The 26,114-nt window shown below is 48.8% G+C and overlaps 5 non-coding genes across 5 annotated transcripts; 3 read left to right on the top strand and 2 right to left on the bottom strand.

Moving 5' to 3' along the window:
* Positions 1-4,805: 4,805 nt before the first annotated feature.
* On the top strand, positions 4,806-4,878 carry TRNAF-GAA. The gene has a single exon. It is a non-coding gene; the product is annotated as a tRNA-Phe (tRNA).
* A 1,897-nt stretch (positions 4,879-6,775) lies between these two features.
* TRNAI-UAU lies at positions 6,776-6,869 on the top strand. The gene is made up of 2 exons: positions 6,776-6,813; positions 6,834-6,869. It is a non-coding gene; the product is annotated as a tRNA-Ile (tRNA).
* A 2,097-nt stretch (positions 6,870-8,966) lies between these two features.
* On the bottom strand, positions 8,967-9,048 carry TRNAS-AGA. The gene has a single exon. It is a non-coding gene; the product is annotated as a tRNA-Ser (tRNA).
* An 11,794-nt stretch (positions 9,049-20,842) lies between these two features.
* TRNAA-UGC lies at positions 20,843-20,914 on the top strand. The gene has a single exon. It is a non-coding gene; the product is annotated as a tRNA-Ala (tRNA).
* A 4,460-nt stretch (positions 20,915-25,374) lies between these two features.
* TRNAG-UCC lies at positions 25,375-25,446 on the bottom strand. Its single transcript has one exon. It is a non-coding gene; the product is annotated as a tRNA-Gly (tRNA).
* Between the last annotated feature and the right edge of the window lie 668 nt (positions 25,447-26,114).

Genomic DNA, 26,114 nt, shown 5'->3' with positions numbered 1-26,114 from the left:
ACCAATTTGTTTTTTCCTTGTCTTCATGTTGTTTGCTGCCATTCGTTTGTTGATTTGTACCTGTGTGTTGGTTAAACAGTTTAGCAAGGTTATACACATTGTACATGTTGTACAGCAATCATACAATACAGCAACAATACTGTAGTACAATAATAATACAGTAGTACAGCAATAATACAGTTGTTTTTACACAATAACCAACTTGAAATTAAATGACAGTTTTTCTGGTCCAGCTAGTGGTTTTTAGCTGATTGTTAAATTAATTGTCCATATATTGTAGATAGAGGTGTAATTGACCAGTCTCTTATTTATAAAACACTTCATTTTTCTTTTCTTAATACTTGGGGGTTTCTTCACTGTATACAGATATGAACTGGTGTCTTCAGGGTGTGATATTTTCTGGTGTCTTTGGTCTGTGGGATGCAACTTAAACAACTTTTGTTAGTTAACAGTAAAGTTTTTTGTTTGTTTGTTTTCAGTAACCCAAACTTAATACACAGTTTTAACTTACTTTGTTTACAATGTAATAAGAACAATGTAATAGGGACCGAGCCTTTTATAACACAAGCTATACTTTTGCAATTGTTGTATAGACATTCATTTTCATTTGAGGTGCATTACTAATATTTCATAGTAAATATAATGCTTAACAGCTAAAATAAATGCTCACAATCTTCCATGAGAAGGTGTATTACTTTCCTTTGCTGAACACTTTGTTTCAGCAAAAGAGTTAGTAACATAATTTCAACAAGCTTTTTAGAGTTAATTTGCTTGTGATACCAACTTCATTCTTGTTAACTGTTTAGAAGCACAAACCCTAACAACCATTGCTTCCCATTAACATAACATAACAAAAGAAAAGCACATAAAACTAAACCAGCTATAAAATTAAACCAAAATAAATTTTAAATACAAATACATGCAAATACTTTGAGGGTATTTGAGGGTATACTTTTATGATGCTTTGTTATGTTTGGGAGCCAAAGGTGGAAACCTGTTAAAATTGTTTGGTTAGCTTTATGCATAAAATTATTATTTCAAAACATTTTGGTTATGACATTTTTATAACTATATTTAAAAGAGCAAACAAGTTTATAAAAAGCCCACGTTTATTTATAAAAATAGTCACGTGACACACACAACATAGACACAAGACACATACATGACATACAGGACAAACTTACAATTAAAAACAAATGGCGCCAAAATTCTATTCATAACTATACAAAATAACACAACCAAAAATAAAAAGTAAAAAGTTATTACCTTATTTAAAACTTGTAGCATAAATTTGATAAAAAATATATTAATGTTTGCCAAATGTACTATATTAATTTGGTAACAAGGAATTTTGCATTACTTTATATTTAACATTATTTTAAAACTCTGCTATATGGAAATAAGAAAAGTCCATGTTTTAAATATTAGTTAGTGGTTAGCAGAGAGTGCATTTCTGTTGCTTGGCAACCATATCTTCAAGAAAGTTAGAAATAATTCCAGCTGTTGCATTCCTGAAGGGTTAAAATAATTAATTTACTGGATTTGTTTAAAGTAAAATTTTTTACCTTGTTTTCTTTTTGTTTCTTATTTTGTTCTGTTTTCAATTGCTTTATATTTTGGAGGTTTCTGTAAAAACTATAACTTTTAACTTTTAAAACAAAAAGAGAGCCTAAGTGAGGAGAGGCGGAGGGGGGGGGAAATGAGGGGGGGTGAAGAGCAACCTAGGAAGGTAGCGAGACCTGAGCCAAGAGAGATTAACTACATCAAGGTATTTGAAAGTACAAGCAGCAGCAGCAAATTTAGCAAACTGAGAAAACATAAAGACAAAACTTAACCGGTATGTAAAAATATATGAAAAAGAAGGTTATATTTTCAGATATGAGCACGGAGTGTGGTTCCATGGGTCAAAGCAATTGGGAACCTGCACAGTTGGGAATTACGCCCCTGGTTTTTATCCTGGCTGTGAGAGGATATTGGGGGTAGTTACCTGCTCTTGTAAAACCTGAATTTGTCCCCCCAGTGTCTGTTGCTTTTGTGTGCATGCCAAATGGATAGTAAGAGTGCCCTTTTTTGCTGAAGTTAACTGTTTCTGGGCAGCTCCATGTGTTAATGCATCAATTGTAGGTGTTAACCCGCTTAATTTCAGTTTTTTACTTTGAAATTCTTTTTTATTCACTCCCCTGCGATCGAGTCGCAGCTCCTGTCTCCTAATGTGCTCTGTGAACTGTTCCATTTTTTCCTTCATTTGATTTACCAATTCAGTGAGAGTATTGTTTGCTACTCTTTCCTTCTGTGCACTTACTTGTCCCGTTCTGACAGGCACCCGTCTAGGTTCCGGTTTAAGTTTAACTGGAACCCGGCTTTTATCATAAGGTGATGGTTGCAATGCAGTGGACCCTGTTTCATGTTTTAATTTTACTAGGGCCACCTTTTTCCACTTCTGTCCCCATTCTTCAGGCAGAGGGTAGCTACCTGAAGCCTGCTGTTTACCACCAATATTTATAACAGGGGCGGCACATGTATTTTTTGTAGGTTCCTTACAGCTGTTTCCAGTGTTTCACTCTGTTCCTGTACTGGTTGTCTCTGGGCTGCTTGCCACCCTGCAAGGGGGGTGGGAGCATTCCAGGGCTGTGTAGCTTCTTTTGATTCTTTTAACTCTTTCTTTGTTACTGTTACTTGTTTGGCCAGCATGCCAGCATGCTGTTTAAGCCATTTCACTGCCATAGACAGGAGTTGCAAAATTCTTGCTTTTTTACTTTTATTACTATTTCTTAGAGCCTCGGTCTGTACCGTCGCTCTACATATGCTAGTCCATGTTTCCCCACTCTCTTTTTTAAATTCATATGGACCCCCCTTACTGACAATCCAGCGAGTCCAAGAGTTATCAAACTCTGTGGGGATCATAAGGGAGGGGTACAGCGGGTTCCCTAGCACGAGGTATGCTGCCATGTTGGATTGCGATTCTTACCACAGCAGGTTTGCAATCCAAAGGCACCGCTTAATCGTGCCTTACTCCCCAGATCAGCGGTCGGGGTCACCAGTGTTGTCATAGTTGTACCGGTGTGGTGCTCTGCTTTCTCCTTGTTGATATCACTCGGCTGCATGCGTGTGTTCCCTCTGTGTGCTGCCCCAGCTCTGCAGATAGCTGACACAGCAGACCCGACGAGAACCCCCAATAACCACAGAGTCCAGTAAGATGCAAAGTCACGTTGACTAGGTTTATTGCGACCTCGGACACAATGGCAGTTCCCCATAGATTACTTAGTCTACCGGGCATACTACGAGAAAGTGCCTCTTGGCAATGGACTCAGCTCAGTCAGTGGCGGGAGTTTCCACTGCCCCCTAGGCTGGACAAAGACACCACCCCAAGGATGCATTCTTATACACAGATACAAACAAGTTACACATCACACCTGACGTATGGAGGTGCAACCTTTCTACGTAGCAAGGTACAACCCCTCTACGTATTAAGGTGCCGCCTCTCACCTTGTACATGTTGGTTCGATCAAAACAACTCTATCCATCATATTACCCTTTTGCCTCTGTCATTGGGATGGGCCAGCCTGTTCCTTGTTATCTGTGTGGAATGTGCAAGTATGTGAATGTTACGTACCTAAAAGGTACTGATCTTCTTGCAGCATCAGCCCTTTCCTTGCCAGCTTCTGTGAGCAGGGCCTGCCTCTGGCTCACAGCTTAACGTTAGCAAAGTCTTGACCATTACTTTAGTTCAGGCCTCAGGCCTCATACCAGGCCTCTGATACCAAGGTTTATATCTTAGGGCCTCCTCTTACTACACCTGCCTCTGGAAATTTCCACTATATGCACCTGATGAAGTGGGAATAAACCCACAAAAGCTTATGCTCCAATATAAGGTGCCACAGGACTCTGTCGCTTTAGATCCAGACTAACATGGCTACCCCTCTGATACTTATCCTATTAAGTTAAGTAATAAAGTCTTAAACATTATAATCTGTTTATACAACACATTTAATATTTCTCCAATGCCAGTGAAAACACACTTCAGTTCAAAGTAATAAAGGTGTAAAGATTCAAAACTAGAAAACGAATTTAAAAATTGATTTTTCATTTACAAACGATTGATCTAAAGGTCTGTTGTAGCCTCTGGAAACTGTTCAGTTCTATAATATAATATAGGAATCCTGAGTATGTATCTACAGTGACCCAACTGGATGATTCTTTATCGTGCCTTAATGAAAATACAATATGACACTCTACATCTTCAATGTTATTAAGCAATTTGCCCTCTAAAAGCCGTCATTTTCAAGGGCACACTCAAATATTAAGGAAGTTAGTAAAGAGACCTGTTCTAAGGCTGGAACAAGCTGGTTAGACGCTTCTTACTCCCCACAGCTAAGGGCATCAGGTTCCTCCGGTGGGGGTGTGGAGAAGCCGTTCGTTTTCCTGTTCGCACTCCTCTGCGGTGTGAAAATCGGGGAGGGGAGACAGAAGCCCCACTTCCCTCCCGAAATGATGTCCAGTGGGGGAAGTCAGGACAACAGGGTGGGGAGGCAAGTGGTGGCCAGACTCTCACTGCCAGGGTCTAGTCTAGCTCAGGGTCCAGCTCAACCTCCTCCCCGCGCCACTGGTCCCCAGTCCCCTTCCACCACCAGGTCAACCCGGGCACTAAGGCAGGAACAGGGTGAGGCAGCAAGTCAAGCTGAGCAAGGCAGGCAAAAGCGAGTCTTGTCTTCATGGGCCGCTCACAATGACGTCCTTTTTGTGTGCAACTGCTGCAAAAACATCCCGGGCAGAGAAGCATCGAACCACAGCAGTCTTGCACAGCTGCCAAAGTAGCTCAGTTGGGAGAGCGTTAGACTGAAGATCTAAAGGTCCCTGGTTCGATACCAGGCTTTGGCAGGTCCTTTCATCCCTCTTTGTGCAGGGACAGCTTGTTCTCTGGGAGGGTGGCAGCAGCACCTTCACCTGAGTTTGAGCTCCCCAGCAGGACAACAGAGTGTGGGCTTCTGCCCCTGGTTGGCCCACCTGACCTATACCAATGAGGGACAGGAGTTGTCTCTTCTACATGACTTATTGGTAGACCCAATATGACAGGAAGAGAGTGAGGCAGGGCGGTCCTCAGAGATGATGCCAGAGGGGGCAGGGACTGGGGAGGAAAGCTCCTCTGCAAAGCAGAGGAAGGGCAGTACTGGGGAAGGGGCATCTGTTAAAGTGGCCTCATGTAAGGTAGCAGGGATTCAGGGGCCAGGAGGAGGTGTTTGATATTCAGTGCCTTGGAGCAGCTGGACTTGGACATGGTGGGTGTTCAGGAAATGCTCTTGCAGTGAAAGGGGTTAATACGTTTAGGCAGCCTGGCTAGCTCAGCTGGCAGCACCTCTGGCTCTTACTCTGAAGGTTGAAGTTACAATTCCCTGTCTGGGTGCTTGGGGCTCCTCTTCAACAAGGCAACACACAATCTGCTTAAGCCCCCACCCAGTAACCTGGGGAAACTAACCCTGGCCACTGGGTGCCTCTAAGAGGCGATACTTTCCCCACTCACACGCACGGACTGTAGAAAAGAAACTAAAGGAGGAAAATCACCTTGTATTAACTTGGGAAAACACCACAATCAGGATTCATAACACAACACTATGAGCAAAACACCCACCCCACAGCGAGCTGGGCAGTGGCCTTTTGCCTCGGGCTCCTAAATCCAAACACCAGAAGCTCTGTGGATGTGTCCCTCCCTTCACTGCACCTCACCCACAGCTGCTGCCCTGGGTCAGTGAAAACCCAGAATTCACCTCTCACCTCCCGGGGGGAAAGCCCCTTTCTCCCTCTGCTGTCTGGCCACATTGCCGGCCACTTGCCGTTCCCCCCTGTCACCGCTCTGCTGGCCACCCTCTCTCCTCTGGGACGTCTTGTGGTCCCCCCAGGAGCGGGGCAGGCTCCCTAAAAGCAGGGCCGCCCAGAGGATTCGGGGTCCTGGGGCAAAGCGGGGGAGCGGACATAAAAAAGGTGCCACCCGCTGCGGTGCTTGTACTCACTGGGCGGCATCCGAGTCTTCAGTGGCGGCGGGTCCTTCACTCGCTCCACATCTTCGGCAGCACTGAAGGACCCACCGCTGAAGTGTCACCGAAGACCCAGACTGCTGCCAGATGAATACAAATTAAAAAGGCACCTCTAGCCAGGGAAGGGATTCTTGGCCAGGGCTCGCGGGGCCCCTGTGGGGTCCGGGGTTTGGGGCAAATTGCCCCACTTGCCCCCCCTGGGCAGCCCTGCCTAAAATTAGTGGCCACCCGAGCCCGAACAGTAGCCCCACCCCTTCCACTCGAGGCAACGCCCCTGCCCCCCTTCTCCCCAAGGCTCCGCTCCTACGCTGCCTCTTCCCCCAAGACCCCTCCTCCCGCTCACTGCTCTCCGTCCCCTCCCCACCCTCACTCACCCTAACGGTCATTACAAAGTGGCAAGGCAGAGCCCTCCCATTTTTTAAAGTCCTGGGGTGTTGTTCCCCCCTGTTCAAGCACCCCTGGGGCCCTGCACTTCACTGTCCCAAAGCAGGACTAATGCTTAGAGCTGGTTATCAGTGATTTCAGATCTGTTGGTCTGCAGCAAGACTCTCCATTGAGTCTTAACCAGCTCTGTTATTACACAGGGAAGAACAAAAGGGTGAAATGGGGCCTGGAACCCTTAAGATGAATCCACCCCACCGAATACACCACTTGTCGCTATCCGCTCTCAACCCCACTGAGAATGTTTTGGGGTCTCTCCTTGCCTTTATCAACCTAGGGGTTTCAGAAAGTCCCCATTAATAGGTGCTCCAGTGGCGCAATTGGTTAGCGCACAGTACTTATAGGGCAGTGCTGAGAGGAGCTATGCTGAGGTTGTGAGTTCAAGCCTCACCTGGAGCACTGGTTTTCAAGAACAAAGTGGCATCACCCCCTCATTTGGCCCTTTGGAAGGTAGAATTCCAGCCCAGGGGATACTGAGGAGGGGCAGAGTCAAAAATGCCCCCTTCAATTATTACCTCCTCTCCAGAGCACAGGTGAGAATCTACAATCCTTTCTTGCCCCCAGCCCCTGGGTCAGGATCCCTCAAGCAGAGCCTGGAGTCCTGCCCATGGCCTCTGTACTATTGACAAAGACAAAACACTCAAATCCCACCTGCTGCAAGGAGCCAGGTTTGCTCTTCAAATTCTGTACATTTCCAGATCTGGGAATGTCCCACAACAGCATTGAATGGGAAGCTGCCTGCAGAACAGTTACACTGTACACAGAGCTCCTGTGGAGGAGGGGTGGGAATTAGGGCTTGGCTACACTTACAAATTTGCAGCGCTGCAGCAGGGTGTGAAAACACACCCTCTCCAGCGCTGCAAATTGCGGTGCTGCAAAGCACCAGTGTGATCAAAGCCACAGCGCTGTGAGCGCGGCTCCCAGCGCTGTCCGTTATTCCCCACAGGGAGGTGGAGTACGGACAGCGCTGGCGCTTTGACTACACTTAGCGCTTCAAAGCGCTGCCGCGGCAGCGCTTTGAAGCGCTAAGTGTAGCCAAAGCCTTAGTAACATTTTGAGGATCGTTTGGGAAATGAGCCTTTGCTGACAAGGTTTGTCTCTGTTCATATTTCACCTTCAGGTGTTATGTTGAGGGACCTTTAGTATATTTTAGTATATTGATATACTACTATAAAGTAGTAGTACTTTAGTATATTTTTGTGAGGTTAATAACTATCTCCTCAACTTTATTTACGCGACTTAAAAATTGGTGTCACTTGATTTTTGCATCTCCCTGTGAAAATACAACTGACACGTGTGGCTTTCTACAGGGCGTCATGATGTTAAAGTAGGGGAATTCAGTCTCTGTACTTCTGGGGGGAGTGTTGCTTTTTTACAGCTGCCTCATGCCCAGGCACACCGGGCTGTTAGCTGCACCCACTGTCCTTGCCAGGGGCCCCTGCTGAACCCTGGGCGGCTGCACTGCCGTACTGGGGTGACTCTGCAGGTGGAGAAGCTGCTGTGGAGCAATGTAAAGCAGATGCAGGAAGGAGACGGGGTCACTATTCACATTCTGAAGTGCACAATTTTCCAAATTTGGGAATAGATTGATAGAGTCATAGACTTAAGGTCAGAAGGGATCATTATGATAATCTAGTCTGACCTCCTGCACAATGCAGGCCACAGAATCTCACCCACCCACTCCTGTAACAAACCCCTATCCTATGTCTGAGTTATTGAAGTCCTCAAATCGTGGCTTAAAGACCTCAAGGTGCAGGGAATCCTCCAGCAAGTGACCCGAGCCCCATGCTGCAGAGGAACGCAAATGTCCGAGAACAATTCTAGGGGAAGGTGAATGCAGAGCAATGACACTGGTGATGCCCAGACCTCCAATGGGGGCAGCGTGGACATTAATAATGGGAAGATCATTTGTGAAATTAGTCGTCACTGACAAGATTTGTCTCTGTTCCTATTTCACGCTGTGATGTTAGAGGAATCAGTACATATTTTTACTATATTAATTAAACACTTAATTTTATTTAACCAAGCCAAAAACTTAATGTCACTTATTTTTTCTCTCTCCTAGCAAGAATGAATGACTTTCTGGAAAGTGCAGCAAGACTAAATGTGGGGAATTCAGTCTCTGTGAGCTGATGTTTTCCTCTCACAGGTCAGTGCCTGCATTGAAATACCAAGAGGGATCTAAGGGCTGGTGTACGCTGGGCACTGAACTGGCAGAGCGATGTCTCTCAGGGTGTGACACCCCCCCAAACCCATATAGTTAAGGTGACCTAAGCCCTGGTTAGATAGTGCTAAAGAAAAGGAAGAATTGTTCTGTCCATGTAGCTATTACCCGGATGGGAAAAACCCTCCTGTCACTGTTTACTCCAAAGTGCTATAGCAGTGCCACAGCAGCATTTTAAGTGTAGACAGAGTGAAAGTAGATCTGGCTCCAGTTTGCACTGTGGATGCTTAGGTATTAAAACTACAATAATAACAACAGCTGCATTGTGCTTGCATAGTTGGCAGTATTTGAACCAGCGCCGGGAGACCCCAATGGATTTCTAGTCCATCGCCTTAACCACTCGGCTACAACTACTTGCCCTACACCTCTTTTCCTACATGATGATTCTGTTCTCACTGAATTGTCACTTCAAGTTGTTTACTCAGACCAACTTCCCCAGCACACTCATGGCTGCATTAGTGTAAGTGTGTCCTGGGCTGAACAGTGAGAATTCCTGCCCATTTCCCTTCCGGCTGGAGCAGGATTAGAGTGTGTTTGTGTGAGTGACATTGCTGTAGATTGTTGTTCATTCCCCACTCTGACAATTCAGACAGTCCCTTTCCTAGTCAAATCTTCAGCACATCGTTCCAATAGCCGGAGGCAGGATTTCTCTGGGGCACTGAGGGCTGGTGCGTGAACTCAGCCTTGCATTCCACCCTTGATGTTTCATGGACTAACAACAGCAGCAGAAAGAAAGAGCCGAGCCAATATCTCCCTGGCAGGGATGCAGGTGCCACGTCCCCTCTGTCTGACCATCACCATTTCAGGAGAGAAGGGTACACTGGCATTGAATGCCCTGGCTCAGACCAGAGACACAGGAAGATTTTGCTGTTCATGGATCTATGCAAAGGAAATTTTGTCTCTGTGTGAAACTGAGGTCGGAAATGAAACATCCACATGGTGGCCCAATGCTCTAGGGGATGTGGGTGAAGGACTCGGGCTGAGAAATGAATTAACAGGGGTTTATTTCAATTTATTGCCCTGATTAAAATCTATGGTTAAAAGGCAGCCACTGTTGTTAGTACTTGTGCCTGTGTAGGGACACCCCAGTGGGTGTCAAGTCCATTGCCTTCACCAGGGACAGTCGATTATTTTATCAAGATACAAATTTCTTGGTCAAGGCCTAGGCACCAGAGAAAACAATACACTGCTGATAAGAAGAAGTACATCAAAAGATTTACTGAGCCGCGCAGCCCCCCCCGGCCGCCAGCGAGATTTGAATCCCAACGGTTGCAGCCACCGTGGGCATAACTATGATGTGTCGTGTTTCACTCTTTATACTTGGCGCCACCTCCTTTCCCTTTAGCCTTGTAGTTGACCAAGGGCAAAGCTGAACATCTCCTCAGATACCAGGGAGTGTTTATGTCCATTCCTGCGAGCTACACAGGGGTTTGATGTTGCTGCTTTCAGTCCTCCGGCTCTGCCGGGATAAGGAACAATTCAGGCTGTCACTGAACTGAAGGAGGAAGATCAGTTTTTGACAGGGAGAGGGACGCCTCCTCTTAAAGGTGTTTGTCTGGCTGGCAGTCCTGGTTCCCAGGTCTCGCCCGTGCGCTCCAGCAGTTTTGGGACCAGGTCACTCCCTTGGCCCCACCTGACGCCCCCAGGGGCCCCGTCAGTGCAGCGCCACTGATCGGGGTAGAGCTGCGCCCCTCATCTTTGCACCTCACTCGCCTCGCCCTTGTTACGGCGCTGCAAACTCCATCCCAGAGCCTGCACCCCAGAACCCCTCCCCCACCCAAACTCCCTCCCAGAGACCAGCCTCTCACCCCTTCTGCACCCAAACTCCCCCCAGAGCCTGCACCCCTCCTGCACCCCAATCCCCAGCCCAGGGCCTGCACCCTAGACCTCCTCCCCCCACCCAAACTCCCTCCCAGAGCCTTAGGCAGGTGAGGGGCAGAGTTTTGGGGGCAGGTTCTGGGCGGTATGAGTGACATTATTGGCCCACTGGGAGGACTGGAGGACTGGCACTGGCCCTAAGGTAAATTGAGGTTGAGACCCTGCTTTAAGGGATTGGAGCAATGCTGGAGAGACTGACAGGCAGGGAGCTGGGGAGCTGTGTGTGCCCCAAGGAGAGTTGTTGTTGTGCTCTGGTGACACAGAGCGGGGGTGTGGTGTTTGTACAGAGAGAAAGTTTACTAACCCCCAGGTTAAAAACTGTTCCTGCTCTGAGCTATACATGACCCTCCTTGTTGCAAGTATAGATCAGCGGTTGAATGTTTCCCTGCATGAAAATGGGTTCCTAATGCCCTCCCTGGTCGGAGCTCCAGCACCTTCTGTACTCGCACCGTGAATGTGAAGAACAAGACTCCAACCCCATCATTCTTCACTGGCCCAGAGGACCAGAGAGGTGGGCCCATCCACCAATCACCCTCTGTCCATCGTCCTATCCCAGTCCTGACCTCCAAACTCACAGCTCTGCTGGTGACCCTCACTCCCGATCCGCAGCCCCTGCTATCCCAATCCTGACCTCCAGACTCACAGCTCTGCTGGTGCCCCTCACTCCCGAACTGCAGCCCCCTGGGCTCCCACTGAGCTCTGCCGGTGCCCCTCACTCTGCAGTCACTGCGCTGCTGGTGCCCTTCACTCCTGACCCGCAGCCCCTGTTATCCCAGTCCGGCTAATTATCTAGTGGAACAAGCTCCGCAAGGGACGTGGTTAAATCCCCATCACTGCCGTGTGTAAATTAAGACCGGAGCTCTTGCTGCAAGACACCTGGTGTGTGGGTGTCCCTGTTCCCCCTTCAGAATCTCTGGTACATGGTGCTTCCCTCCTCCCAGTTCAAGATCCCCATCATGTGGGTGCTCCCATCCAGGATCTCCGGTGAGTGTCTCTGTCCCCCACCCCATGAACTAGCTCCCGTGTGTGGTTTCCCCTGCCTGCCCCCATCCGGGATCTGTGAGTGTCTCTGTTCCCCTTTTCAAGATCCGTGTTGCTTGGGTGCGTCCCTCCCCCCAAGTCAGAATCCCCAGCGTGTGGGTGCTCCCATCCCCCCCTGCAGGCTCTGCGGGGGAGGGGGGTGTATAAAAAGAGACCGTGTCTCACTGTCTTGCCCAGGCTACGCTGCAGGGGCTATTCACAGGCGCGATCCCACTACTGATCGGCACAGGAGTTTTGACCTGCTCCGTTTCTGACCTGGGCTGGTTCACTCCTCCTTAGGCAACCTGGGGACCCCAAGCTTCCCCGGGATCCCCATATCAATGCTGAACTTAGTGCGGACACCCGATCGGCACAACCCCCTGACCAGGCCAGAGAGAGCAGCAGGTTTCCCCTATTGTTTCCCACTCTTGTTTTCTTGACTAGTTTCTCCTCTGCACCAACTTCCTCTTTCACTTGGTGAGCCTGGCTAGCTCAGTTAGCAAAACATCAGACTTTTAATCAGCGGGTCCAGGGTTCAAGTCCCTGGTCCGGTGATAAACTACTCCCCAAGATCTTACGCTGTCTTGCTTTGATGTTACTTTTTCTCTGCCGGATTTGCCCTTTCCTCAGAAGGGCCTTTTTGTGTGTGGGTTTGAAGGGGCAAATTCCTGACAGCCCCTCTGTCCTTGCAGCCTGGAGGAATAAAGGCCTCTGGGCATAGAGCATATTCCTCCCCTGCACACACACAAATACAAACACACAGAATATCCCTAAGGAATTAGAATCACCTGCTGCCTTCCCCTGTCCTGCTGGATCCCCAAACGAGGATGCTCTTCAGCCTAAACCCATGTCCCCTCTTTTCCCAGTGCCCCTCAATCCCAACCCTCAGTCCCTCCTATGCTCACTGCTCCTCACTCCCAACCAGAGCCTGCTCCTCTTCACCCTTCTCCTCTGTCCCAACCCACAGGCCCCACCTATTCCCAGTGCCCCTCAATCCCAACCCACAGGCCCCTCCTATTCCCAGTGCCCCTCAATCCCAACCCACAGGCCCCCCCTCCTCACGCTGCTCCTCAATCCCAACCCACAGCTCCCTCCTTCCCTCCAGCAGCAGGTGCTTCAGACCCCCTCAGGAAGATTTTCTTGCAAGGTTTCGTGTATGAGTCTGCATGTGGATTTTACAGTATGTTGGAAATAGGTTGGGTTGCTTGCCGAAATGATCACTTTTGGCTGGTGTTGGATTCCCAGTCTCCATGTTACAGGGACAGGAGAAATAAAGGGTTGTTATCCTTGTTGTGTGAATCGAGGGCAGCACAACTGTACTCATCGGGTCTCGGAGGCTGGGCTCAAGCCCAAGTGTCTACACTGTAATTTTATAACCCTGCAGCTCAAGCCCCACAAGCCTGAATCAGCTGACCCAGGGTTTGAGAATAGTGACTTGGGTATGTTACTGGCAGTGTAGACATAATGCTGGGCTATGTCCACACTGCAACATCCACGGCTGCCCCGTGCCAGTGCAGGCTCCCGGGCTAGGGCCGTGGGGTGGTAAATTTGCACCGTAGACATCTCGGCTCAGGCTCAATACCAGGCTCTGGACCCCACAAGGTTGGGAGGGAGTTTAGCAAGTGAAAAAGGTAAAATGGCAGTGGAGTATTACCCTGGACTCAACGGCATTTCTCCATTGGTCTGTCTGCTTTGGGGCAGGGACAATAACACGTCCTGCTGCTTTCGTTATTTCAAAGGGTGGTTTAGGATTTTCATTCTCACACACGGTGCACGAAGCAGGACTGAACCCTCGGTGTAAACTAAATGAGCTGCTTACAGGTTCTGGCAGCCACAATGAGCCATTTGGTGTGAGAGCCCAGACCTGCCCCTGTCCCAGAGAGAGAGGGGTCATCTGTGAGGGGCTTAGAACATTCATCTACCAGCTCCTAACTCCCAAACTTTCAGTAACTCTGTTATCAGTGCCTGTGAGTGTAATTTAAACCATAAAAAGAGCCACACTGGGCTAGACCAAAGGTCCATCTAGCTCCATATTTTGACCTCTGACAGTAGCCAATACCAGGTGCCCCAACAACCAGTCAATAAGGGACCACTGGGAGTTGGACCCAGGATCTCCTGTTTACAAAACAGGTGCTTTAGCCAGCTAAGCCATGGTGCCTGCCTATGACTGAGGTGTCATCTCTGCTCACACCTGACTCCCTGCCATCCCCACCGGGGCCTGAGAAGCTTTGCTTGTGTTTGGATTCTGCAAAGCAGAGGAGCAGATGACGTTTTCCTTGCAAGCTGTGTGTGTGTGAAAATATTTGGCCAGGTCTGCACTGCAAAGTTATTTCAGCATCATTATATTGTTCAGGTATGTGAAAAACACACAACGCTCCATCGGTCGGCAGCTTGTGGCTGGTGTACACTGCAATGCCACGTCTGGTGACAAAACTGCCCTGTTTTGGTGACAAAATAAAACCACCTCGACAAGAGGCCTAGAGCTTTTTTGCTGCAAACTTAAAGCGACAAATTGTTAGTGTAAATGCTGCTGATCATTATATCACCATAACTGGCCTCCACCAGTATGCTGTGAACTTGCGTGCCCTGCATTCCTGCTACACAGCCATAGCTCCGGAAAGTTCTGACAGCTGAGCCGCTGTCTGCATGCAGGCTTCAGTGTGAACACAAATATCTGCACAACAGTTTTTAGCCCCTCAGCTTTAGCTCCATGAGCCCAAGTCAGATGACCCAGGCCAGCCCTGCTGACATCTTTATCCCAGGAGAGATGGACTCTAAGGGTACGTCTCCATTGCAATGGAAGCCCAGGTGTGGCACGCTGTGCTCAAAGCAGCACCTGGAAGCCTCATATTCACCACTCTCATATAATGATAACATGGTTTGTACAAAGTCTGCCTGGTGAGGTATCATTTCAAAAGTCTTGATCTGTTGAACCTTAATATCTTATTGGCTTGTGTGTGCTCGCATTGGTTGGGAAGTTATGAAGTTTTGCTCTGTGTGCATTACTGAGATATGTTATGAGGTTGGGAAATGCCCCCCACCAGCCTTTCAGGTGTGACAAGGGAGGAGCCAGACTAACTGCTGGCCCACTGAAGGTATCCACACTCCCAAGGCCTATCCCAGGAACCGTGTACAATGCAGACTTCTCCGAGATAGCACAGAGACAATGGACACTGCTTGACTCACATGGTAGCAAAGGAGCTTCCTAGCAAGTTGGAAGAAGCTATGAAAGAGGGGAAGAGACATCATGACTTGGCCTCTCTCCCCCACAACTCAGCAGCTGGAAACACACCTGGAGGACAAAGACTGAACTGAACTGACTCAGAAATCAGAAGAGAATAATAACAATAATACTTTCAAACCAAAGTCCCCAAACAGACTAGTACTGGTTTTTCAGCAGAAAATTTTCAGTTTGGGGAATTTTGTTTTCTCAGTCAGACCTTGCCAAGGGAAGCAGGGAGAAAATGTTTGAGTTGCCTCCTTCAGAACAGCTTGGCCTAGACACTAGCTCCGGTTCACTGCTCTGGCCTTGCTTGGGTTGAGGGTATTTTAATAATTTGGGCAGGTCCCAGGGTGTTTGGGGGAGATGATGAGGATATTCCCTTTTGAGATAAAAACTAAGAAATACAGCACTAGAGTTTTTTTTTTTAGAAATCTGGGATTTAGACATTTTATTCAAAGCAAGGGAGTTTTGTGTTTCTGAGAAGGTTTTTGTTTGCAAGAAGCAACATTGTTTGAACTGTCATTTGTACCAAAGGGGGACATAGCTGTCTACAAAGGAGGGGTGAAGACTAAATGCATCTGATAAATATGGGATCTGAATCCATGCAGACAGAGCACAATGGATTAGCAGTCCACCACCTTAACCACTCGGCCACCTCATCTGAGCTGTCACAAAAGAGACAGGAGGAGAAATCTAAGGCCAGCAGAGATAGGGACAATAAGGAGTTTTTAAATACTAAGCGGAAGCAGGGGCTGAAAGAGCTCCCCCCTCACATCTAGTGAGGAGCTGGGGGAAAGACTTCAGGAACAGACCGTGTTTGCACAGACACGCCTACTCTGCCTAGGTATGCAGCATGATGGGGCCGCTTCCCCAAAATGACCAGTTTTGGCTGGTGGTGGGTTACAAATCACTTTAGGATTGAGTGGAATGAAATGTTATTATCCTTCCTGCATGAGTGAAGGGCAGCAGAACATACCTAGTCCGTCCTGATGGAGGGGTAGGTGGGTGAGGAATAGCTTTTATCGGACTTTGTAGAAGTGATTGAGAACGTCACCCTAAACCAGTGATTCCCCAAACATTTCACACTGTGCCCTCTTAGCCATGGCTGTGGCCCCTCGGAAGCTGCAGTCAAGAACCGGGGCTGGGAGTGGGGCTGTTGCTTGCTGGGGAGAGGGGTGCAGACAGGGGTAAGGGGGTCGAGGCCGAGCTGGGAGCCAGAGCCCCAGGCTGAGGGTGGGGTTGGGGAAGAGCTGGGGCAGAGTGGGGCTGAGTGCTGCTCCCTCCATGGGGGCTGGCTCAGGCCCTGAGGTGCCCCCATGAATGTTCCTCCTCCCCCTAGGAGTCATGCCCCACATTTTGGGGACCACTGAACCCTACTCACTAAGCAGGGGCTAGTGATGCCAAAGCCCAGGGAAAGGGAGAACAAGTGTGGGGCCCCCAGCACTGGAGCCATGTGAAGGGGCTGCAGGAGAGGGGCAATGGCTGGTTGCACTGGGAGTTAAGGCCAAAGGGGGCACAGGAGGGGGCAGGAGTTAGGGGTGAAGGAGGTGCAAGGGTTGGGAGTGCAGGAGCTAGCGGTAAAGGGGGAGTGGGGATCGTCCAGGGGCAATGGGGAAGTGCCAAAGTACAAGCTTTGCCCAGGGAACCATTTTCCCTAATGCTGGTCTGAGCAAACCATTGGAAATGACCCTTCAGTGAGACCAGAACCATCGTGTAGAAAAGCCCCTTTGTTAAGTGGTGGTGGCTGAGGGCTTAGGGAGATGGGTTAGAAAGCAATAGGCGTTTTTCTGTGGAGGTTTGATTCTTGCCTGCTAGGCAAGGCTGGTGTGTGGTGTCTCCATGGCTGCACGATCAGTGTCTGATCATCCACCGTGCCACAAGGAGCCAAGTCTAGACATATTCAGAGGCTCTATGCCAGGGTTTCTCAAACTTCCTTTCACTGCAAACCCCTTGTGCCAAAAAAAACCTTACTACATGGTCCTGGAAAGATGCACCAAGCCCCTCCACACTGAGCACAAGCAGAGGAGACAGAGCCTGAGGCCTGCCCTGGTTAGGGGAGGGCAAAACCACCAGAGCTTGTGGGATTCAGCCCTGAGTGGTGGGGCTCAGACTTTCGGCTTCAGCCCCAGGCACCAAGAAGTCTAATTCCAGCCCTGGCAATCCCATTAAAACAGGGTCACATCTTTGGGGGTCCTGACACACAGCTTGAGAACCACTGCTCTATGCTGAGGGGAGAGAGTTTTCCTGTGGGTGTAGTTAATCCACTTCCCCAAGAGGTGGCAGCGATGTCAGTGGGAGAAGCTATATCGGTGGGTGTGCAAGCTGTGGTGTTTGCCACAATTAAGAAGTTTAATCAAACCCCATTTTTAAAACCACCTGTAGTCTGGGAATGGCAAAGGACCTTGATAAAGCAGGGTCTGTCCTTCAAAGTCCTGGAGATCATGAGTCCATACTCCTGCGGTCATGGAGGCATAGCTTAGTGGTAGAGTGCTTGATGGTAGATCAAGTGGTCTTTGATTCAAGCCCCCGTGTTCTCTTAAAACCGTCTTTCTTTTTTTTAAAAAAAGGAAAACATTTTCATTTCCATTCTCCATTATGTTCAGGAGCTCCACTATACAGGGGTGCTTGATATGAATGTAAACACTCAACATTTCACTGTCCAAATGCATAAAAACCTAGCAAAGCTGTCCATCAGCTGAAATCAGTTCCAATCCTCTAAGTGTCAATTTATGTTTTCATCAATTAAACAAAGGTATCATACGAATGTACATTTGCAGATCCCACTTCTCCAGGAGCTGTGCTGTGCAGAAGAACAAGAACCACATCCAGCTGCAGTTCAGGAATCTGATGACCAAAGAGCCAATAAATGTTCTGAGGGCTGAAGAAAAATGCCTTCTAGTGAGCTATTGAACGAGCTCAACCTGTTTTGCTTATCAAAAGAAGATTGAAAGGTGACTTCATTGAAGTGTTGAAAGGCCTTAATGGAGAGAAAAGATTGGGTATTAAAGGGCTCTTTAATCCAGCAGAGAAAGGCATAACAAAACCCAGTGGCTGGAAGGTGAAAAAAGACAAATTCATATTACAAATAAGATGCAAATATTCAACAGCGAGGATGATTCACTACAGGAACAAGCTACCAAGGAAAGTGGTGGATTCACAATCTCCTGATGTCATTTAATGAAGACTAGATGGCTTTCTGGGATGTGTTTGCCACAAATATAGCTATTGTGTCATACAGGAGGCCTGTGATATGCAGGAGGTCAGATTAGATGCTCTAATGGTCTCTTCTGGCCATCAAGTCGACTAATTTCTGAAAAACTGAGTGTAGCATTGGGAGCAGCGTCTGATGTTTTCCTGTCTAGCCGGCTTGCTTCCTAGAACGAACGCTCCTTGAGTGGGGTGATCCACAGGGAGTAGCTCAAACCTCCCAAGTGCCTGGGCAGGGGCAGGACATTAGCACAGCAAGGGAGGGGTGTGGCAGTGACATCACAAAGGCCTTTTGCAGGACCTCAGACTATTGGTCAAAGGTGGTGGGGAGGTGGTGACCTCACAGAGAGATGCTGACATCAGGCAGGCAGGACAGGGGCGAGGGGCCAAGGAAACCTCAGAGACCCCTGTGGCTTTGCTTCAGCAAGTCTCCTTCTCGAGGTCTCTCTTTGAGGACTGAGAGAGTATTCGGGTTCACGTACGTGAGCGCCAGGAGGAACCTCTTTCGAGTTTTCTCCTTCCCTTTTAGTGATTTTACTAGAAAACAGCCATCCCTGTTTAGAAGGTAAGAGCCTCCTCGAGGGAAGGGGTGTCATGGGTGTGTCACAGTTCGGATGCCAGTGGCCCCCCTACAGGAAGTTCCCACCACCCGGCTCTCTGTTCGCAGGGCGGGAGAGAGCAGCATCAATGGCAGTGATTTGCTCCTGGCTGCCAGAGCAGAGCAGCAGGCTCAGCTGTCAGAACTTCCCAGAGCGATGAAAGGGGAGGGGCCCGTGGCTCTGTAGCAGGAATGCAGGGCAGGCGAGTTCACGGCGGGCATTGTGGGATACTGGGGAAGGCCAGTTATGGTGATATAATGAACAGCAGCATTTACTCTGTTACTTTAAGTTTGCTGCAAAAAGCTCTAGACCTCTAATTGAAGTTATTTTATTTTGTCAGCAAAACAGGGCACTTTTGTCGCCAGACATGGCATTGCAGTGTGTACACCAGCCACAAGCTACTGACCGAGAGAGCGTTGTGTGTTTTTCCCACACCTGAGCAATATAATTCTGCTGAAACAACGTTGTAGTGCAGACCTGGCCAAAGATTCACTCACACACAACTTGCAAGGAAAACCTCACCTGCTCCTCTGCTTTGCAGAATCCAAACACAAGCAAAGCTTGTCAGGCCCTGGTGGCGATGGCAGGGAGTCAGGTATGGGCAGACAGTGTGTTATAGTTACCTACAGGCACCATGGCTTAGCTGGTTAAAGCATCTGTTTTATTAACAGGAGATCCCAGGTTCAACTCCCAGTGGTGCCTGGTTGTTGGGGCACCTGGTATTGGCTACTGTCAGAAGACAAGGTTCAGAGCTAGATGGCCCTTTGGTCCAGCCCAGTGTGGTTTTTCTTATGGTTTAAATAACACTCACAGGCACTGATAACAGAGTTACTGAACGTTTGGGAGTTAGGAGCGGGTAGGTCAGTGGGCCAGTCCCCACACAGATGACCCCCTCCCTCTGAGACAGGGGCAGGTCTGAGCTCTCACCCAAATGCTCATTGTGGCTGCCAGAATCTGTGAGCAGCTTGTTTAGTTTACACCAAAGGTTGAGTCCTGCTTTGTGCACCATGTGTGAGAATGAAAATCCTAAACTGCCCTTTGAAATAACGAATGCAGCAGGACGTGTTACTGTCCCTGCCCCAAAGCAGACAGACCAATGGAGAAATGCCATTGAGTCCACGGTAATACTCCACTGCCATTTTACCTTTTTTGCTGGCTAAACTCCTTCTTCTCTGCCCTGCCCAGGCTGTCCTCTGCCTCTGTTGCTGCTCCCGGCCTGCTCTAGAGTCAAACACGCAGGGCCCCCAGGGGAACAGAGGCTGGGACAGGGCAGCAGCCTGGGCTGGGCTGGGAAGATGCTGGGAGTTCTCGTTCCCTGAGAACTGGCCTGGCTCCCTTCTCAACAGCAAACAAATCAATTCCATGTCCCCTCCCCAGAAAAACCAGCCTGGAGCCAAGGGCAGCAGGGGACGATTCCCTGCAGTTCCCACCGAGGCAGGAGAGAAACCAGGGTGTTTCTAGCAGAGCTTATGGAACTGAGGTGGGGAAACCAGCCTTTACTAACAGGCAGTTCCAGTTTAAGCTAATTGTTTTTACAATTTTTACAACATTAAATAACCCTTCAATCGTAGTGTCACCATCCATAAAATTGCTTCAGCCTTATAGGTTCCCAGGTGCACAACTAAACATCTCTTCAAATCCAAGGGAGTGGAGATCAGTCAATGTTCAGAGTCATCCCACATAGAAGAACCATGTTGTGGTACATACTGGCCCCATCATGTTGCCATGGCCTTTACCTCCTCTCTGTTAAAAGTTTTAGTATTTTGCACAGAAACTTTCTTCCCTCAGGAGGGTCCTGGGAACCAGGGCTGCCAGCCACACAAACACCTTTAAGAGGCGGCGTAACCTGTCAAAAAATGATCTCCTCTCTTCAGTTCAGTGACACCCTGAAATGTTACTTATCCCGGCAGAACCAGAGGATTGAAAGCAGCTACATCAAACCCCTGTGTAGCTAACAGGAATGAACACAAACACTCCCTTGTATCTGAAGTGATGTTTAGTTTTACCCTTTGTTAATTGCAAGACTAAAGGGAAAGGCAGTGGTGGTGCCAGATATTAAGAGTGAAACACGAAACAATCATCATAGTTATGATCTTATTATCATCAGTGTATTATTTTGGCCTCAGAGCAGGGAATGTGTCCCTCATGCTGCTTTTAGGTCACTAGGTGCTTTGGAAACAGGAGGGCTCTGAGTGTAACCTATAGCACAGCTAGCCCATCTGGGGGTGTAGCTCAGTGGTAGAGCACATGCTTTGCATGTATGAGGCCCTGGGTTCAATCCCCAGCATCTCCAATTCTTTTCACCCTGCTGCTTTGCTCATCCCCAGAGGGGATGGGGCCCACCAGTCTCCCTGCAGGAATTTTAATCCTGCTCAGTGAGGGGCAAGTGCCAATTGCATGGAAGGTCAGGGTGGAGTTTCTGCTCCTAAGTCTTCTCTGTACATGTAAGATTCCCACCAGCTGTGCTGCTTGGGACAATGGTAGATGAGAAGGGCGAATCCTCCAGCACTGGAGGGAAAGGTCCCATCTGCAAAGACTAGACTTATTTCTTGTCTGGACCCAATCTTTTCACCTGGTATAGCCCTTGTTCCAGCTCAGGTGATGGCTAGGAGATGTCTCATGACTGCAGCCATGTTTGTTCAGTTCCACCCCCTTGTACAGCTTTGGTACAAGGCAGGAATCTTTTGTCTCTCACCTGGGGAAGAGCCCCAGGTTTAAGATGGATTCCTGTACCAGGTGTCATGGTCACATGTCCTGTGAGACCCCCCAAGCCTTCATTCTTCCTGGCCTGACTCACAGATGGTGCAGGACAGAGCCAACTACAGTCTATTGTCCTGGTTAATGGGAGCCATCAAGAGTCCAAACCACTGTTAATGGCCCACACTTTGCATCATTACAACAGGACCTCAGAGTTATAGTTCATATTTCTAGTTTCAGATACAGGAATGTTCGGTTCATACAAATAGGATGAACACACACAGTAGATTATAAGCTTTGTAATGATACCTCACAAGAGACCTTTTGCATGAAGCATAGTCCAGTCACTTTATATTCACACTCATTAGCATATTTTCATAAAATCCTATGGAGTGCAATGTCACAGCAGGGAAAGGGCTTTACTGCAGCACCTGGGAGCAGTTGAGTTTCATGTTCAGGTTGTGGTATGAGTTCCTCCAGATTTCTCGTAAGCACACAAGGACCTTAGCGGGTGCTCTTGATACAGGAATTGCCCAGACATGATAAAGTGATGGGAACTGCATTTTCCTTTTTTATTTCTGTATTTCCAATGACATTTCTGTTTGTGATTTCGTTTTGCTTTGTATAACTGTGTTTTCTCCTGGATTTGATATTTAACGAAAAAAAGAATAAGGCCTCAAGGCACCAGATGGAGGAGCAGGCTGGGGCTAGGACTGCTAAGAGAGCGAGAGTAGCAGGTTTTCTGTATTGTTTCCTGCCCTCATTTTTCTTGACTAGTTTCTCTTCTGCATGAAATTTGCCTCTTTAAAATGTGAGCCTGGCTAGCTCAGTTGGCAGAGCATCAGACTTTTAATCTGAGGGTCCAGGGGTCAAGTCCCTGGTCAGGTAAAGAAACACTTTCCCCCTGTGACATCCCCAAGGATTTTTAGAAGGACTCTCCTTGACTTTAGTTTTTCCTTTTCAGGACATGGCCTTTCCTAGGAAGGGCACTTTACTGCCTGGGACTGAAGGTGCTACTGCCTCACCTGTCCACTGGCCTCACAGTCTAGAGGAAGAAAGGCCTCTGGGCCTGCAGCAAAGTGCTGGGTGCTGACTTTTTGAGCAAATGCAGGGCTGGCTAGAGAGGCATGTTCCCACTGAGTCCTCCCTGCCAGAAAAAATTGTCCCCACAGAAAGGGGCGGCTCCAGGCCCCAGCATGCCAAGCACATGCTTGGGACAGCAAGCCGCGGGGGGTGCTCTGCCGGTCGCCGCGAGGGCAGCAGGCAGGCTGCCTTCGGCAGCATGCCTGCAAAGGGCCTGCAGGCTGCCTTCGGCGGCTTGCCTGCGACTTCGGCGGACCTCCCGCAGGCAAGCCGCCGAAGGCAACCTGCCTGCCGTGCTTGGGGCGGCAAAATGCCTAGAGCCGCTCCTGCCCACAGAGTCCTCCCTGCTGGAAGTCTACAGTAATCAACAGGTGCTGTGCTGGTCCCATGGTGTAAGGGCCAGCACTCAGGACTTTGAATCCTGCAATCTGAGTTGAAGTCTCAGTGGAATCTGAGAACAATTCCTGTGGGAAAGCTCTGTCTTGCTTTCTCAAAGGCCACGAAAGCCACTACAAAAGGTTTTTTTTCTCCTGCTGATAATAGCTCACCTTAACTGATCACTCTCATTATAGTGTGTATGGCAACACCCAATTTTTCATGTTCTCTGTGTGTGTGTGTGAATATATATCTTCCTGCTGTATTTTCCACTGCATGCATCCAATGAAGTTGGTTTTAGCCCAGGAAAGCTTATGCTCAAATAAATTTGTTAGTTTCTAAGGTGCCACAAGTACTCCTCGTTCTTTTTGCAGATAAATGAATGGAGGTTAAGTCCATGAATGGCTATTAGCCAGGATGGGTAAGGAATGGTGTCCTTAGCCTCTGTTTGTCAGAGGGTGGAGATGGATGGCAGGAGAGAGATCACTTGCTCATTACCTGTTAGGTTCAGTCCTTCTGGGGCACCTGGCATTGGCCACTGTTAGCAGATAGGATGTGAGGTTGGATGGACCTTTGGTCTGACCCAATATGGCCATTCTTATGGTCTTATGAAGGGAGGGGCACAGCCCTGTGACAGAGTTTCTGTAGTGTAGTGGTTATCACGTTTGCCTAACATGCAAAAGGTCCCTGGTTCAAAACCAGACAAAAACATGTGGGTTTAATTTTCCCAGCTCCTAGTGGCCTGTCCCTGCTGTTGTAGGAGCAGCGGTGATTTGTATGCTCAAAAGGTCTGTTATACTTCCCCTGCTCCCACTTTTCTCTCCTCTCCCTCTCTGAATGCCTGTGAAGTGGCTTTTCCCCTCCCCCTCCCTCCTGGAATGCTGGTGGGATGAACGTTCTGGTTGAAGAGCAGAAGAGCTCCCAGGTAGACAAGGTGTCTGGGACTCTAATTAGGCAGCGATCACACACCCAGAGCATGGACACTGCCCAAGGTGGAGTGTGACCCACCAGATGCAGCCAAGTCATCTCTAGTCACAGGCCATGAGGAGCAGGTCCTTAAAAGGGGAAGGGCCCTGTGCTCAGGAGAGCACTCACAAGCTTGTACCTCCAGTGAATGCCCTTTACCCCGACCGCCTGGCCAGCGGTTCTCCGCGTTGCATTTCATTGTGCCTCAGGGAGACTTACCTTCATCAGACCATGCATCATGGTGCTGTGGGAAACTTACCTTGCAGAATCCAGACATCTCCAGTGCCGTGCCTGTCCTGGGAGTGTGAGTGTGACACCCCACCCCCTTTCTTTTGAGCTTAGCTGTCAATATAATAAATGTGCTGCTTTCTGCCAAACTGGTGGGTCATTAGTGCTCCCTACGCTGACTAGCTGGCCTAATTTGGGGTAACACCTGCGATAACCCCAACCCCTGCATGACAGAGGGTGGTGAAATGAGCTGAGAAAAAGCCTTGGCATCAGCAGGGGAAAGCTAGAGGACCTTGGCCAGTCACCTTTTGAAGCCTTGTGGCTTGGTCTCCTCTGCCCTTGGAGGTTGGCCTATGGCAGCCGGCTCTTCTGTGTGACTTGCCAAAGGAGGGAGTGAGGCAGGAATGGGGCAAAAGAGGAAAGTCGAGCTGAGGAAGGCAGGGCAGAAGCTAAGTGTCTCAGGGTGGCTAAGTGGGGTTAGTAGAGCATCACCATTCGTTCTGCAAAGCCTGGGGAGGTGCGGTTGGCTGCTGAGAGGCAGAATCCTGTGCCTGCCTCTTGGCTTCCCAGGGATGGCTACTTGCAGCCCAGGAGAAGGACAGTTCTGGGTGAAAGGATGACAAGCAAAGCTCTGGGAGGAAATTTGGGTGCGGGCTCTGTGCTGGGGGAGGGAGTTGGGGTGCAGGAGGGGTGGCACTTACCCCGGCCAGTGCAGCTCCCAAAGTGACTGGTACACACAACCCTGCAGCAGCAGGTCCTAGGTGGGCCATGCCAGGGGGTCTCTGTGTGCCACTGCCTGCAGGCGCTGCCCCCAGAGCTCCTATTGGCTGCAGTTCCTGGCCAATGGGGGCTGCAAAGTTGGTACTCGGGGCAGAGGCAGTGAATGGAGACACTTCCCCCACCCCAGGGGATGCTGGGATGTGCCAACCACTTCTGAGAGCGGCACGGAGGGACGGAGGCAGAGTGGGCAGGGAGCCACCTCAGTGCTGCTGGCACATCTCTGCACACCCATTGGGGGAGGGGAGCAGAGGTCGTCCATGTGCTGCCTGGGGTTGGGGCAGTGCACAGAGCTGCCTCCCCTCCCGGGTCTATTACAGGAGTGGGTGGGTGGGGTCTTTTGGCCTGCAAGGTGCAGCAGGTCGGACTAGATGATCACACTGGTCCCTTCTGACCTTAAAGGCTCTGAGTCTAAAAGGGAGAGGGAAGTAAAGAATTCTTTTTTAATAATAAACCAAACATTGTAATACCAGGATAACTCCAACAGCTCATTGTATAGTCCTGCCCCTTTCTTCCTCCACTGTGTGTTCAATGACCTGCAGGACATTGATTCTCTCATTTCATTGATAAACTTATACAATGTGACTGAAATAGAACCAATTCCCAGTAGAGGAAATATCGCATCCTTGCATTGGCTGGGAATCAAACCCAGATCAACTGCTTGGAAGGCAGTTATGCTCACCACTATACCACCAATGCAGCTGGCAAAAGTACCACTTATGCTTGCCCAATGAGGCTAGAGCAGAATTGAGGCCCCAGATATCCTGCAGAAATGATGAGCTGCATGCCATTCTAGGGGGTGCCTGTCATAAACAGATAGTTAAGGGTTAAGGTCTGTTTTACCTGTAAAGGGTTAACATGTAGTACCTGGTGACCACCTGACCAGAGGACCAATCAGAGATAAGATTTTTTCAAATCTCTGTGGAGGGAAGCCTTTGTCTGTGTGAGAACTGTTTTTGGATCTAACAGAGGACAGTCATGTCTCCAAGTTCTCCTGGAGTAGTTTCTACTAATTAATAGTGAGTATTAATTAGAAAGGCGAATTAGTCTTATGATTTGATTTCTATATTTGCAATTGGGTGTTTGCTAAAGGAAATGCTTTATTCCTGTTTGCTGATATTGCTTTTACTGAGAAAAGGGGGAGAGGGAATTCTCTCCAGAGATTGATAAGGTTATCCCCTATGAGTGTCCAGCTTGGGCTCATAGAGATTCTGTATTTTCTTTTTATTCTTTAATAAATTCTTTTCTATTAAGGACTTGTTGGTCTTTCCTTGGGTGGATTCTCAGGGAAAGAACAGGGGGAGGTATCCCTCTGTAGTTAGATCCCGGTATCTCTCTTAGGAAAAGGGAGGGGGGAGGAAGCAGGG

Source organism: Mauremys mutica, unplaced genomic scaffold (assembly GCF_020497125.1).
Source record: "Mauremys mutica isolate MM-2020 ecotype Southern unplaced genomic scaffold, ASM2049712v1 Super-Scaffold_100419, whole genome shotgun sequence".
NCBI classification, from domain to species: domain Eukaryota; kingdom Metazoa; phylum Chordata; order Testudines; family Geoemydidae; genus Mauremys; species Mauremys mutica.
The sequence above is the reverse complement of the archived record's forward strand: the minus strand, read 5'-3'. Positions and strand labels throughout refer to the sequence as shown.